General features: G+C 30.7%; 1 long non-coding RNA gene across 12 annotated transcripts; it reads right to left on the minus strand.

Moving 5' to 3' along the window:
* Positions 1 to 4,309: 4,309 nt before the first annotated feature.
* LOC125201789 lies at positions 4,310 to 9,859 on the minus strand. 12 transcript variants are annotated; one of them, XR_007172972.1, is made up of 6 exons: positions 9,511 to 9,859; positions 9,333 to 9,431; positions 7,755 to 9,027; positions 5,877 to 5,952; positions 5,622 to 5,782; positions 5,151 to 5,524 (listed from the first exon to the last, which is right to left on the minus strand). It is a non-coding gene; the product is annotated as an uncharacterized LOC125201789 (long non-coding RNA). The 12 variants fall into 12 exon arrangements; XR_007172969.1 differs by having other exon boundaries at positions 5,877 to 5,981; XR_007172976.1 differs by lacking the exons at positions 5,151 to 5,524; positions 5,622 to 5,782; positions 5,877 to 5,952 and adding exons at positions 4,310 to 4,658; positions 4,731 to 4,829.
* Positions 9,860 to 12,301: the final 2,442 nt, after the last annotated feature.

Consider the following 12,301-nt stretch of genomic DNA (forward strand, 5'->3'; position numbering starts at 1 on the left):
AATAATGATCTTGAACCAAACGCCATGATTCATGTTGCATTACATATGATATCTAATACTCTCTTCGATCCCTATTAAATGTCTCATATATGACCAGTGTAAGTTTTAAGAAATTGTTTGACTTTGTTAGTATAAATGGATAGAAAAAGTTACTGAAATATGAATCCTACTTTTATATATTAATTTTATCATAAAATGTGAGTAAGAACAAGTTAGTGGAATGTAGGGTTCACTACCAAAAATAGTAAAAGTGAAATAAGATATTTATTGAGGACTATCCAAATAAGAAAGTATGAGACATTTAATAGAGATCCGAGAGAGTAGTCAATGATCAATTTCAAGTCTATATATTAAAAATTATAAGAAAATTTTCTTACATATTTCTTTTGCTAGAGATCGAATCCAGTCATATTAAGTAACTCGAATCCCTAATATATTTATGGACTTAATTAAGTGATATAATATGTTATTATAAATAAGAGGATTGATAGATAAGAGGATCGATGTAATATGTTATTATAAATAAGAGGATTGATAAATCATCGATGATATTATAGGACTCGTTATGTTGATATCATTTTGAATAACTTCTATTGTATTATTGATATAATTATGGACTAGTTTCTTGATATAATTATGGACTAGTTTCTAGAGTTATGGTACCGAAATAAAAAGTATAAACACGTTGATATAAACTCATTGTTTTAACTGGATATATAAGGATAATTTCAACTTCAAATTCATCAACAACATGTTTATAAGAAAACTATATAAAATCTCATACCGAAAAGCAAACATTTCATATTTATTGGGACGGAGGAGTAATATATTTTCACATTACAATTAAAATGCCACCTATCACAAAACATTAAACATGACAAGTTTGGCAACAAAGCCTAAGCATTATCTTAGTTGCTTAATCAATGCATATTCAATAACATTTAGTATTTTGTTTTAGTATCATGTATCCTAGGTGATGTATTAAGGTGACAACCCTTCTTAAAGTGACAACGTACCACCAATCTCGTGCTGTTACGTAGCATATTATCATGCAATATTAGGGGTGTATCCTGCAATATTCATTAGTAGGCGTTTTCGATAGATTTCTACAGATTGCATGATAATAATAGGTGGATTGCAGTGTAAATTGTTGAGTATTCCATTATATGCATAAAATGTCTAATTTGCATTATATAAATAGACTGGTTGCTTTTGTATACAGTTATTTTTTTGCATTATAGACAATAATGCAATTCTCAACAATCTATCCATTATTATCATGCACTCTGTAGAAATCCATCTATAACGCCTACTAATGAATATTGCAGGATAGCATGTCACGCGGCAATAATAAGTTGATGGTACGTTGTCACTTTAAAATTGGTATCATCATAACGCACCTTTGTATCCTAGCTATATGAATGTATGATGATTTTACTTTTACATATCCAATTAAAGTGAATAGTTTGATGGATTTTAAGTTCAGCATATTAAAGTGAATAGTAATTATTTAAAAATTTTAACTTCAGTTTCTTTAGTGAACCCAATGAATAATTTAAAAACTACAATTGGGTGTGGATTGTCCAGAGATCATCTCATAATTTATGATGTCGTCGATGTTAAAATGTGTTGACGTGAACAAAGGTAACTTATTAATACATTATTTATTCTATACGCTATAGGAATAATATAACTAAAGATCAATACATAATATCTAATCATCAGATATAGAATTACAAATTGCCTATCACAATCGAGTATCATATATACTATATAGACACAGAGTTTTTGATTTCTGATTTCTGTGTAAAAAGAGCAAATAAGAAAATAAAACATAAAGTAAATAATTAAAATTTTATTAATAGGTATGCGGTTAATATATTCCTTAATCATTTACTTTTCAAGATGCCTGACTGTTACAAAGAAGAGATAATTATAAAACTCCTATGAACTCTAAAGAATGAAAGTAAATCAACTTAAAAGTTTTTTAAAAAAAGGAAACAAAGCAAATCACACCCTAGTCATTATCAATCAAGATAATGATAGACAATTGTAAAAAAAATTTTATCGAGAAAAATAATGATCAAAGCCAACATAGAGCGGCGAGCAAGATCTACACAGCTAAAATCAACAACAAACAACAAAAAACGCACAAGAACCAAAGCCACAGGACAACCTCAACTCAACATGAAAACTAACAAGCGAACAACAAGACACCAAAACAAGAAAGTAAAACTAACTAGTAAGGAAGACCAGCCACTTGTGGAGACTTGATGATATGAATCAAATGGTAGTCCTTTATTGTATTATTTTAACACACGTTTTTAGTTGAAAAATGAACTCATTTTGATATATTGTAGGACAAGAGACCAAGCTCTAAAAGAGATAGAGGAGAAAGGAAAAAAGGTCTGAATCTGATTAGTAATTAGCCCTTCAAGATTAATTTAAAATGCTTCTACAAGTCCACCAATGCATTCACCTGCGAAAGAGCTTCGCGTGGATACCTCGCATGCCTCAATCAGAACCCGATAGAAGAAGATACGGCTGTTTTACGAAGACTGCGCAATGCAGTGCAAAATGCGCGAACGGGCGTTTAGACGCGCGACTGTGTCGAGAGTTAGGACAAAACCCCTGACCGGGTGTTTTGCGCTGCGCAGATCACCCGGCAAGGAAAAATGGTACTGGGCTTGTTTTTTAAGCCCTAACTATTAAATTGCTGGGATACGACTTCCAAGACATCTTTTGACGGATGGAGGCAATTTTTAGAGAGAGAAAGAGGCTTGAAGGAAATTTTTAAAAAGAAGAAGCTTGAGGTTAATTCTTTCCTAGTCTTGCAGATATGGTAGCATTTACTTGTTTTCTTGTATTATTGTCCATTATGAGTAGCTAGATTTTAGGGATTACTCCTAGACTCCTAATTAGTTAGGGAAGCTTGTAAATATGAATCCATGACTTTGTTTTGATTGATTTCCATATTTTGGTTCTTATCTATGACTTTATTTTCAATCCGTATTGGGTTTTTCTAGGAAACTTAATCTGATAATGGCCTTAGCTAACATAGATAAGGAACCCTAGGCTAAAACTGATCAGGGGATAGTCCGGGGTGGATCTTGTGTGTTGAACGTTCTTAGAAGTCAATCTCGAGCTTACTATGCGACTGCAGGAGTGAGGGGTTGGTGAGTAGAGCCTAGGAGACGTGATCAGCTTATCCTAGGTGTAAAATTCCACGATCAGTGATCAGCTGCGTGAGAGCGTAAAATCAACACGATCCCGATAGATAATGGAAAGTAATTAAACTTTAGGATTCATGTGAACAAGTGACCCGAAACAAGCTAGGAGTATCTTCCCTTTTTATTGTGATTCCCTTGCATTTTTCCTTCTCGTTTTGTCTTTTCACTCACCTCTAAAAACTCAAAATTAAACTATTTTACTGATTTTTAGTTAGGTTTACTAGTTTTAGCAATTAATCTCCTACTTGTGGGCTTCGACACATTTTATATTCCATTGCACGTCTGTATACTTGCAGACGTATTATTGGTGCCGTTGTCGGGGAGGCGTTAATTGTTTGAAATTTGTGTGTTTTACTTTTTGTTTTTCTTAGTTTCATAGGTAGTTTAGCTTAGTTAATTTTTTTTATAGCTTTAGTTTGTTTTCCACAGGGTACCCGTAATCCGTGTTTTTCTTGTGCAGAGATTATATCTTAAACGGAGGATGGAGCTTGCGTGGAAAGCATGTAGTGATTAGGGGTCATCAAATTCTGAAGAAGTAGATCGTTTCTTAACGGTTTGGTAAAGGATGGCTTTACTCTCACTCTTAGGATTTTATTTTGGAACACTTTCCTTACCACACGCACGATTATTAGGCCTAATCCCGGAGTTGTCGAGGTTCTCGCTTCCGGTAGAGGGGTGACATCGTGCCAACTTAACCCCTTACTTGCTTTGATTTATATTGTTGTGATGTGCTTGGTATTTTTCTTCTTAGACTATGTTCTAGTTTGCAGAGATGTTCTATTTTTGTAGGCATCCAGAGATATGAAAGTGTGAGATGTGGGAGACATCTCTGTAGAGTGCAACAAGTCCATTCGAGCTCACACTTCACTTAGAGCATCTCCAATAAGAAAAGATAAATAAAAGAGGTATATCATCTATTTACTTTCTTAAAAAGTGAAATATACCATTCCAAAAAATAATATATTCCAAAAGAAAAAGGTATATACAAAGGTATATCATTTAAGAAAATAAAATAATAGTACCAAATGCATTAAAAAACATAAAGTGTAATACCTTTTCAAATGCCTCAAATACCTTCCCCCTTGGAGAATTATTTTTCATGAAAAGAAAGTAAATATGGTGGTTATATGATTTTATATAGAGAGGTAAAAGATACCTCTTCAAAATGGAAAAAGGTATAATACCTTCTCAAATATCCCTCCCCTTAGAGAATGATTTTTCATGGAGAAAGTAAATATGGTAGTTATCTGACTTTACCCCTCCATTTACTTTTCCCCTTGAAGATGCTCTTACGGCCAAGAAGATGAGGAGTTATCATTTGATCCAATTGATCTGCTCAAGAGGAGGATATCTGATCTCGAGAAAAGGCAACATGATCCCGATTTCATATTTGGAGAAGGACTTGCCTTAGAAAAAGCCTTGAACGATCTTCAAAATGCGAGAAGTGAAAGATTTTAAGATTCTCAAAGATAAGGCATTAGAAGATGATCAGGATCTCACATGGGGCCGAATTATGCGATTAAATGGAGGAGTTGATAGACGAGCTTCTCAAGCAGCCTGTAGAAACCTCACTCCTGATTGAAGATGAAGTCTACCCTCCTAGTGCATCGAGACGCTAGATGATCTCACATAAAAGGATTGTATTCATATGCATTCAAGTTTGGAGCAGAAATTAACACTCGTTGGCATAAAATTTCCGATCAACTTCTTTAACTATTTCAATCATATATTCAAAGGAATCTACAATTTTCTGAAATACCTCATCAACATCAGCTCCAAAAGGAAATTCAGAACCTCCAACAGACCAATCATTCACATTCTCATTCATAAGATTACACAAATCAGGTGATTTCTGAGAAACCTAAATTAAAAATGATATATCATTTATTTGCACTAAGAAATGTAAAAGCAAATAATGTATATACCTCATCAAGATCATTTTCAAAAAGAAGATTAGACAACTTCACATCAGATTCAAAAATATGTTCACCCAAATCCTTAGGAGTATACTTCTCAACACATCAGGTATAGTGCACACCTTGACAGTGAATGGGTAGCTCCTATAATATTCAATATGATTTTCGAACTGAAGTTTGAACAAAACATTCTGACCAACAACAGTTTTTTCAATCTGATGTTGATGAAGTTTGCAGACTATGACTCTACAGAATTTAAAAGATAAACCTGACCACCATCTCCAACTAAGTCAGCCACATTTCTTCCTAGTAACTGGATATCCACAACAACAAAGAAGCATTACTGGTGTGATCAACAACATTAAAAAAAATATGAACCTACAAAAGAAAACAACATTGGTATTATTTGTTTAAGCAAACTGCTGAAATAATACATCTATATGTATATAAATAAATCAAAATATGAGTGTCAAACCTTTTAATTGCATAAGAATTGGTCTTGTGACATCCAATACAGTTATACTTATTGTCCACTTGTCTAACCTTCTTCATACATGTCTTGCAAGCCAAATAAAACCATTCATTATAATGGCATTCAACCGACTCAATCTTGCCAAAAACCCAACATGAACCATCCTAAAAATCAAATCCAAAAAGAAACTATTGAAATTTTACAAATAAACTTCAAGAAGAGAAATCAATATTGAGATTAAAAGTAAAAAAATTATACAATTCCTCTAAGCAAGACAAATCCTCAAGGGATTTCAACTGGAGATCATCATATTCCCCTCCAATCATCTGTCATTCTTGATTAACAGGAACAAGGTTAAGATATCTGACATCATATTTTATCATAAACCAAGTAAAATCAGATATGATAAGTAATAAATCAATTCATTAAAGATGAAGAATATATAAACAGTATTATTCTAAAAATCCATTCACTAAAAATAACTACATGCTTCTAAACTGTTTAACTTCATCAACATCAGCATTTATGACAACCTTGGAAGCTTGAAAATGAGTAGAAATTCATATTTCACCTAATAAATAAACATGCTGTTTATAAAAGGCAGCAGATAAAATCTTAAGTTTGGAATGATATAACTCAATAAAGATAAGTAACCTCTAAAGAAATTTCCCTTGCAAAACTTCACAATCACTATAGGAATTTTCCCTTCCCTCTTTTTGAATTCATCCAGATAGAGGTCAACATTTGAATCTCATATAGTGCAAAACAGCTTATTTTGAGTGAAAATAAAAGATAAAGAGTCAGTGCAGCTAAATAGAGCAATTTCAATCAGCCTATATTTCTGAACTTCTCATCTAATATCTCAATTTCAATCAGCCTATATTTGGACTGAGCAATTACTCTTCTAGGGCCAGTTATTACACCAATAACTTTTAAGAGTAATACATTAAGATTGACAAACAATCAGATTCAATATATATATATATATATATAATATTACAAAAGGGTTGTTTATCACAGTCATTTAGAACTTAACAAAAAACATACCAAAGAATGATGTATCATTCACTTGCTCAAACGAATTTTCAGTGAAAGACTTGAAATCATACATACACCTCATAAATCTGTTATCATTCACCTCAACCATTTCTGTCTTCACATTCATGTCTTCACATTCATCAAGAGTCTGAACTGATGATTAGTTGTTTTATTTCTGAGAGAGTTAGGCCTGACAGAAGTTTTTTATACAAAAAACTCTTCCTTCTTTACATAGAGGAAATACCAATTAGCAAGGTCACTTATTGAGCAAGGCAAATCAATAATGTGGATTTTGCTTTTGCAAGCTTTTCCTATTAATTCCATTCCACATCAGATTGAAGAAACGGTTGTTGGTCAGAGTGTTGTTCTGTTCAAACTTCAGTTGAAAAATCATATTGAATATTATAGGAGCTACACATTCACTGTCAACAAGGTGTGCATTATGCCTGATGTGGTTGAGAAGTATACTCCTAAGGATGTGGGTGAACAGATTTTTGAATCTGATGTGAAGTTATCTGATCTTCTTTTTGGAAATGATTTTGCTTAGGTATATACATTATTTATTTATAGGTTTCTCAGAATGTTTTTCTCAATCGTAATCTGTCAACTGCTACTAAGGCAAAAGGTCTTGAATGGGTTGCTGAAGGCTTTGGCAAGAGATGACTGGATTTGGAGTTTGAAGAGGGTGATGATATTAGTAGTGTTCAATCCAAAAAGAAAGATAAAGTTGGCGGTGTTCATGGCTTTTGATGGAAGTTAGTACTGGTGTTTTCATGTTTTTGCATTCTGATCTTATGTTGTTGGGAAGATTTTGAACAATATTTTGTCCTTTGCTTTCATTTCACATTATTATGAAGGTTTTTTGTGTTTTTCGTGTTATTTCCTTCTTATTACATCCTTTACTCTTTGATTTTGTCAGCAGTTCAGTTTGAATTTATGAATCTTAGACTTAGAATTATAACTATAATATGATGGTGGATGTTTTTTATGCATTCATATTAGCAAGTATATAATGCTAACTTAGACATCATCCCTTTTAAACTAGAATTTATTATTTCTAATCCTATAGTCTATATTTCTAAATTATTTCTAACTAACCTTTTATGCTCTTTAACTTCTTTCGTTGGTTGCTTCTCCTCATTCAAAATCTCATGTATTATGGTGTTGTTCACCACTTGAGCTACTGAAATCAAAAAATTGTTGATTAGTATACTCTTTCAAGAAAGATCATTGATGGCATATAATGTGTATTATTGCAAGAACATAAAGAGATGAAGCTTTTTTTCTTTGTTATGATATACTAAACCCTTTGAATATATGATTGAAATAGTTAAGAAGTTGATCGGAAATTTTATGCCAACGAGTGTTAATTTTTTCATGTTTAAGTCTTGTATTAGTGGTTTTATTCTTTTTTATTTCCTATTTAGAAGGAGTGCAGAGGTTATTGAATAAGGTCGTTTAATAGTTAAGCAATGAAACTAATAGTGATTCAGATAATTTCAGTCACATGCAACATTAATAAACATTTAGAAACACAGATCATATCCAATATCTCTATGTACCATCATTTAGCTTTTACTAATTGAATATTTGGGAAATTTCTAAGACAAAACATTGAACATTTCATTCAATCAAATCAGTTAACGAAACTTATATTACAATAAAAATTAGTGTGTATACAATAGTAGTTTGGAACATAAGATTCTCTTAAGCTCATACATTTGAACATTCAGACAGATAACAACTATTATAAGTATAGTTTGAATTCATTTTTTGTAAAATTTACAACATACTACATCAATATTTCCAAGTATAGTTTGAATTCATCATTATAGTATGAATTCATGAATGTAAAATTTACATTCATTTTTGTAAAATTCATCAAAATTTACAACATACTACATCAACATACTACACCTATTTTGTATGTTTAGACTATTGATAACCATGATAAACTGAAAGGTCTTCTTGGTTTATATGTGGCTCTAACCCTTTAAATTTCTTGCATTCCCCTTATCATTCGTCTCTGATTTCTTACTTTTCTATAGTTCTCTTAAACTTCTTCTTTGTCCTAAATACATCATTTCACTACACAGATTATGGTCATCATGGTTTAGAAGTAGTTCTATACCTCCTAAATCTTAGCTTTTTCATTGAGCTCTCTTGTCATCTTAATCTATAATATCTCTTTGTTACCAACATAAAAGATAGCTATCAATGAAGAAACTGAGAAAATCTGTAATACTCAAGAGTTTGCCATCTAAGGACTCAGCACATTAAAGTTCAGGTACTCATCTTCTTATTTCTGGATTTCTTTGCATTGTTGAATGTCTCATCTTCCTTTATGTTGAGCTTTTATACCTTGATCTTCCTGTTGAAAAAAGTTATAAATTCATTATTTTCAACAATTGCATATAAAATCCAAATGCATAAAATTATGACTGAAAAAACTATACAGCTTTGATTTCAGTCCAATTTTGGATCTGTTCAGTAAAAAGATAAGCATGCATTGCTGAGCCATTTTCAGTCAATTTCTTGCATAAAGAAATTCGACACTGATGTGAGAGTAATAATCTTCAAACTGGATTAGGTTCATATTTGTTAGGTTTTCTTCAAAATTAGACATTGGTAAAGAAATAACTTGATGATTTAGATTTCGAAAAGGATTTGAATTACCTCTTGGTGTTTAGGGTTGTGCAGTCATGGAAGCCCTTCTTCTTTTCTTTCTTAGAAACTTCAATACCGTTCGAAATGTTCATTAAATCTACCTAATTCCTGAATAAATTTTGTCTAGGTTGTGAGAATCGTATAGAGAAATGAATTTTCGAAGGGTTTTCGCTAATTTACGGATTACCTTGAATCGTTGATTTTCGTCGGTCTTTGAGGGTTTTCAGTGTAGATTCCTCCGACTCTGCCGCTCTTCCTGCTTCTCTATCTTTGATTGATATCAGATTAGCTTCGTTTCCACCGCTTTTCATTCTTTACCGTTTCCTGATTTGGTAGAATCAGTCTCGGGGATGGGGGTAAATATCCGTGCCATCTGGAAGTTGTATGGTTGGGGATTTGTTGTAGGGTTTCTGGTTTCTGGTCGCCGGAAATTTGTTGTGGCGGAGGAGAGTCGGCGTCGTGGTGGCGGAGGAAGATGGAGGCGGCGAATTTTTTCCCTTTCGTAGGGTTTCCGTCGAGTGTGAGAGGGAGAAAAATTACTTCCTATTATTTGTTTTACTAAGTCAATGGTTAAAAGTGTAATTAAATTTTAATTATGTATTAAGATGATTAGATTATGTAAGTGTATTTAGCTTATTATTTGATATTTATAATATATTGGTATTAAATTAAAGAGTGATATTATTAAAATTATGTGTAATTAATGCTTCATTGTTGAAATTTATGTCTCTAGACAGTAACAATTTTGTAAAGATTAATATATCCTCAAATATTAAATACTTATGTAGTATTAGAATATAGGTTTGTGTTAAAATGACAACCCCTCTTAAAGTGACACTGTGACACCACTTATACAACAATATTATAAATGCTACACAGCAATATTCAATACGGTAGACAGCTATCTATAGATTGCTGTCTAGCATGTTGAATATTGTTGTTCAAGAAAAATTGTTGTAAAAGGTATTAAATATTGTTGCCCGTCTTTTTTTATCCTTAAAAAAAATGGCCACGTGGCAGCTTATTATTCGTCCACGTGTACAAATGATTGGCTAAGAATGGTGGTATGATGTTATTTTAAGGGTGGTGGTACCCTAACAATCCCCTTAGAATATATTTACTTATGTAGTACTATAATATATTGTATTTGTATCTTAAAAAAGTAGTACTCGTGCATTTGTTCGATTAACAATTTTATAAATTTGAAACATTATACTTATAAATATTATTAAGTGTGACACAATAAACTTCTATTACAAAATTGCAGGAGGTCTTATTTTTACTATAAACAAATTCTCGCTTTAATTATTACTCACTATATAAATAAATTCTAATTTTTTCAATTTACTATTCTTTGTTGAATTATGCTACAATCAATTTGAAGTTATATTAACTGAATTAATCCCAAATGAAAAATTACGTAATATCCCAAATGATAGTTTTAATCAATTTTGACTATACTAGCACTATTTAATTCTAATAACATAATCTATCCTAATTAAAGACATGCATTAATAATGAATTTACGCAGCAACAATTATTTAATCTTCCCATAATTGGTAAATTCTTTTAATTAATAACTAAAATTTTAATTTTAACTAATTCTTGATATAAAATACATTTTATCATAATATTCAAGTAACTTATAAATATTATTATTAATAAAAATATCATTTTAAAATTTTTTTCGGGGAAGAGTATTTCAATATTAAAATATAATGCTATATTTTGATATTATCAATTAATTAATTATATATACTCCCTCCGTCCCAACTAAGTTAGTTGTATTCTTTTTTGGGAAGTTTCAACTGAGTTGGGTCATTTCCTTTTTTAACAAAAAACAAAACATCCAGTCACTCTTACTTTATTCAATCATCTACTTTACTGACTCTTTATCTCTCTTAATCTCCGTGCCCAAAAATTTTGACTCAATTTAGTTGGGACGGAAGGAGTATAATACTGGAGTATAATACTATAATTTTATATATAAAATATTATTATTGATTTTTGTAATATTTCATGATATAGTGGTGTATATATTATACATTGTAGTATTATGTCACAGTATACTTACTAGTCAAGAAATATATTTACTATAAATACTCGATGCAATTGACTGATATATTATCCTATATGTGTTTTGCCTAAGATATATGACTAGAATGATATACTTTCAAAGATGATACTTAGATAAGATAGGTAGCATATCGTTCTACCTTTTTATATCATAACAAATTATCACACACTACACTAATAACTCTACAATTGTATGGTTAATTGATATAGTATGATTCAATTTTATAAATGGAGAATTAATTTAATGTATATTCATTAAACAGTCAGAAATTTAAATAAATTTTAAATTTAATTAAATAGCTTAGTATTTTGAATTAGTTTCGATTGTTCTTAAAATTCGGTTGATATGGATCAATTGGAAAATTTATTTAATCTTAAGTTCAATTGAATAATTGAGATCCACATTAATTTGAATTCAAAATAATTGAAGATTTAAAAGTAATATTATTTGATCTTAGGTCCCATTGGATAATTATGATATAAATTAATTTGAACTCAAAATAATTTTTATAAATTCATTCAATAATTAAAATTTCAATAGTATAAAAGTAATATGAATCACTGATATTAAGACAAATGGATTATTAATACTAGTAAATGTATAGTGATGGCATAATATAACAATGTACTATATAGGAGTACTAATTAGTCAGACAGATGAAGTAGTTACTATATATACACAAATATATCTGTTGAATTTTAGATAATTTGAAATATCAAATTATTTAAATAATAGCATGATAAATTTAAATCTATATTCAGGTATTATGGAATTTATATAAAGTTGTGTCACAATTTAATATGAAGAATAGTTACGTAACTGTCATAATGTCATGTAATAACAAAAGATTCAAATAATGCGTAATTACTATCATTTTTTCGCATTAATCAAATGGAGGTTC

This window comes from Salvia hispanica, chromosome 1 (assembly GCF_023119035.1).
Source record: "Salvia hispanica cultivar TCC Black 2014 chromosome 1, UniMelb_Shisp_WGS_1.0, whole genome shotgun sequence".
NCBI classification, from domain to species: Eukaryota; Viridiplantae; Streptophyta; class Magnoliopsida; order Lamiales; family Lamiaceae; genus Salvia; species Salvia hispanica.